Consider the following 5,051-nt stretch of genomic DNA (forward strand, 5'->3'; position numbering starts at 1 on the left):
GCGTGAACATTTTATCTTCAACTTACGAGCTTCGCGAGGGTTATCAGGAAGCTTTCCCTCTTTCAAGTAATCAATTACGTCAGTCCTCCAATCCTCTTCATCTTGCTCAACTGCAGGTGAACTCGTGTGAGGTGTGAGTTCGATTTGAAATACCACATCTCTATTCTTCCAACTTTCCATTGCTCCAGCCATTTTGGCTAGAGCGTCCGCCTTTTCATTTTCTTTCCTGGGGATCTGTTCAAATGTAATCTCCGTGAATTTCTCTTTAACTCTGTCCACTTCTCGAGCATACTCAATAAGTTTCTCATCTTTCACTTCATACATCCCCTTCATCTGTTGTGCTACCAACTGCGAGTCAGAAAAAATAAGTACCCGGGTAGCTCCCACATTTCTGGCTGCTCGAAGTCCGGCCAACACAGCCTCATACTCTGCCTCATTATTGGAGGCTCGAAAGTCCAACCTTACAGCCAACTTCACTTCCTCCCCAGCTGGTGAAATTAGTACTACTCCCACCCCACTTCCATCCTTCGACGAGGAACCATCCACATACACCTTCCAAGTGTCTTCATTCTCCTTATGAACAGTCTCAGCCAGAAAATCGGCTAAGGCTTGTGCTTTAATAGCTGTTCTCGGCTCATACTAGATATCATATTCTCCCAACTCCGTAGTCCACTTAACCAGGCGGCCGGATATATCAGAATGAGTGAGGATTCTACCCAATGGACTGTTAGTTAGCACCACAATTGGATGAGATAGGAAGTAGGGTCTCAAGCGCCTCGTTGTCATCACCAAAGCCAAAGCCAACTTTTCCAACCCTGAATACCTGATTTCTGCCCCTTTGAGTGCATGCGAAACGTAGTAAACTGGCTGCTGAACTGATCCTTCTGACTTGACTAGGACCGAGCTCACAGCTCCTTCAGTGGCAGATAAATATACCCACAAAGGATCGCCTGCTGCCGGTTTGGCCAGGACAGGAAGCTCAGCAAGATACTCCTTCAACTCGGTAAAAGCCTTCTCGCAATCCGGACCCCATTCAAATTTTTTCGCCTTGCGCAAGGTCCGGAAGAATGGTAAACTTCTGTGAGCGGACCTCGAGATAAAACGTGCCAGAGCAGCGATCCTCTCTGTCAACTGTTGAACATCTTTGGGTCCCAGAGGAGAGACCATATCTTGGATAGCTTGGACTTTCTCGGGGTTGGCCTCGATCCCTCTTTCTGTCACCATATAACCCAAAAACTTTCCACTCCTCACCCCGAAGATACACTTCTGAGGATTCAACTTCAGCCCGTAGGATTTGAGGGTTGCAAAGGTTTCCACAAAATCAGGTACAAGCTGGGATGAGTCTTTTGATTTTACCATGATGTCGTCTACATACACTTCGACATTCCTTCCTACCTGTTCAGAAAAGACTCTATCCATCAATCGCTGATACGTGGCTCCGGCATTTTTGAGTCCAAAGGGCATGACCACGTAGCAGAAAGTTCCTTCAGAGGTGATGAAACTCACTTTATCCTGATCCTCCACAGCCAAGGGAATTTGATGATATCCCTGATAAGCATCCAACATACATAAATATTGATGTCCCGCTGTGGAGTCCACCAACTGATTTATCCGAGGTAGAGGATAACAATCTTTAGGGCATGCCTTATTGAGGTCTCTGAAATCCACACACATCCTCCATTTCCCTGAACTCTTCGGAACAAGAACGACATTCGAGAGCCAAGTAGGAAACTGCACCTCTCGAATGTGCCCAGCATTGAGCAATTCCCTCACTTCTTTTTTTATAGCCATATCTTTCTCAGGCCCGAAATGTCTCTTCTTCTGCTTTACGGGACGAGAGTTCGGTAAGATGTTCAATCGGTGCTCTGCTACATCTGGGCTCGTCCCTGTGAGCTCTTGGGTTGACCAAGCGAATCCGTTGAGATTAGCTTGTAAACAAATAATGAGTTCATCCCTGACTTTTGGGTCAAGGTCAGGGGCCATTCTGAGAGTCTTCTCATCGGGCCCCAATGTCACAATATCCGGCTTTTCATCCATCACCTCATGAACCTCCCTCACTACCACGGGAAACCCGCTTTGCCCTCTTCTAATCATATTGACCTCCACACGAGCCCTCTTCCCCTCTTCTTTCACTATTCCTTCATAACATCTTCGTGCAACTTTCTGGTCTCCACACAAGACTCCCACCTCCTTTCCCACAAGAAATTTCAACTTCTGATAATACGTGGAAGCCACGGCTCTGAAATCCTTTAAGGCTGGCCGCCCCAGGATTCCATTAAACGACGAGGGGGTATCTACCACGGTAAATGTTATCATCTTTGTTACCCGCGAGAGTCACGTCCCAAAGATAAGGGAAGAGTAATCTGACCCAGCGGCGGAATGGCATGGCCTGCGAACCCATATAGAGGAGTGGAGACTGGATCAAACTCGAATCCTTCGACTTTCATCTGATCCAACGTTCTCTTAAACAATATATTTACAGAGCTCCCATTATCAATAAATATCCTTGCCACATCGTAGTTAGCAATGGTGGCCGTCACCACCAGGGCATCGTTATGAGGGGCCGCGATGCCTCGAAGGTCCTCCGGCCCGAAGCTGATGACAGGATCTTGGGGTAAGTCTGCACCCCTTGATATTTCAAAATTCTCCAACCTCTTTCCGTGCGCTTTCCGGGCTCGCCCAGAGTCTCCATCAGTAGCACCCCCCGAGATCATGTGAATCATTCCTCTCGTGGGGTGGTTATCTTCGTCTGCTCTTCTCCTCGGCTCAATAGGTCCTCGAGGAGCATCCTGACCCCGCCCTTCTCTTCTCGACTCTCCTACCCTCCGGTTGATCCAAGGAGGACCTCGACCCCGTCTAGGAGACGTGCGAGGTTTTGGTCAGTCCCCGGACGAGGATCCCTCTCTTCTGTCCACTGGAGGCATCCTAACTCCGCCCTCCGCTCTCTGCGACTTCTCCCACCTTCCCTCTGACTCCCTCATCTCCATTACTTTATCACGATTCCTATTAAGAGGAACATGTGACGAGAATGGTCCTCTATTTCTATTTCTGTCCTCCTCTCTTTCCCCCGCACCCCTCTTCCTTCCCCCTTTCTCCGCTCCCTCAGCTCTGCTTCCTCCGGGCCGATTCTCCATCCTTTTGTACCGTTGAGCATCTTCCAAGTTTACATACTTCTCAGCTCGAGCCAACAGATCATTGTAGCTCGACGGAGGCTTCTTGACCAGCGACTTAAAAAACTCCCCTCCTCTCAGGCCTTGGGCGAAAGCACTTATCATGATGTCCGGGGTAGCCGCTGGTATCTCCAATGCCGCATTGTTAAAACGCTGGACAAATTCTCGCAAAGTCTCGGCCTCTTGCTGTTTCATCACGAACAAGCTCAAATAATTTTTCTGATGTCGCTTACTACTGGCAAATCTGTGCAAGAAAGCGACTGAAAAGTCCTCAAAGGAACATATGGAGTTAGGCTGCAAGGTGTTAAACCACTGCTGTGCTGACCTCACCAACGTGCCCAAGAACACCCGGCATTTCACTCCATCTGTGTACTGATGCAACAAAGCCGCATTCTCAAATCTCCCCAAATGCTCTTCGGGGTCGGTATGTCCATCATATTCTCCAACATTCGGTTGTTGGAAACTCGGGGGAAGTCCTTCTTCTAAAATGGCAAGCGAAAAAGGACTTCCTCTCTTGGGGGCTGGCGCTCTGCTTCCCACTTGTTGTCTCTACATCCGTATTTCCTTCCACATCTCTCCAATCTCTGCATTCCCTTCGCTTGGGAGGGGCTGGGTCTTTCCAATTCTGCTCTGCTGGCCCTCAACATTTTCCTCTCGCTCCTGGCAAGTGGCCTGCTCTTCAATGAACACAGATTCTTGGTTCCTCCTCATAGCCTCATCAACTGTCCGAGTGATAAATTGACCCAACTGCTCCAGGGTCAAGTTCCCCACATTTTCATTAGGACGGGGTTGCTCGACCCTGGTCTCTTGACGAGGTTGTTCAGTTCTTGTCTTCTGATGGGGTTGTTTCTACCTCGCTTCAGCATGAGACTGTTCGGGTCCCCTCTGAGGACGCGATGACGCTGAGTTAACTCTTCTACTCCCTCGCCTCCCTACCATCTCTACGTCTCAACTCAGATATTCCCATCTCTACATTCAAAATTTTTTTTTATACTCGTATGGTTTAAATTAAATAAACATACATAGGATGTTTAGTATATACTTTTAGTGAATAATTTTCACTTGGCTCCAACTACTACTCCGGTATTAGCAGATATAGCTCTTGTTATATTTCCCTACGAACTTTATTTGATCTACTAATTCGGTCCACGATTAGAATATTTATTCATCTTCTAAATTGCACTAGAAAAATAGAATATATTTTGCGTAAAAATAGAGCACTAAAAACCGACACAACCCTCAAACTTGGAGTGGCCGAATTTTGAGAGAATGTGGGAGAGGATTTTCTTTGAGAGCTGAAATTATTGTTTCGTCTTTCAAATTCCCACCGAATGCATGTTTTTTTTATAAGAATAAATTCCTTATTATATTTCTAATCCATCATTTACTTAATTAGATTAATTAAGTTAATTATAGATTCTAATTACATGTCATATCAAACCAATCTCGAATAATGCATTTATTTGTGACAATATCATGCATCAATATTATTTTTCTTTGTGTACAAGTTTTTTAAAATTATGGTATCGTGAATATTTCCATATTACATAAATCAATTCTATATTTAATAAAAACCTAATGGGCTATATTTGAATTCAGTAAAATCTTTACTATTTTATTAAGTTTGGGGCACTTAGAGTAACTAACTTTGGTGTCATGGTCTGTTTTAATAATTATATATTAATAAAATGTTAAAATTTTAATGTAAGTTATATGTAGTTCAGCGGATAGAGTCATTGTTTCATGGGGTTTAGGTTGTAGCTTCAATTCTTATGAAGGTCATTTTTTTATACTTTTATTTTTTAATTTATATATCAATATTACGATGTAGTCCATAATTATTTCTTATAATTATATTTTGATCCTCATTTAAATATAAAT

The sequence above is a fragment of the Primulina tabacum genome, chromosome 10 (genome assembly GCF_025594145.1).
Source record: "Primulina tabacum isolate GXHZ01 chromosome 10, ASM2559414v2, whole genome shotgun sequence".
NCBI classification, from domain to species: Eukaryota; Viridiplantae; Streptophyta; class Magnoliopsida; order Lamiales; family Gesneriaceae; genus Primulina; species Primulina tabacum.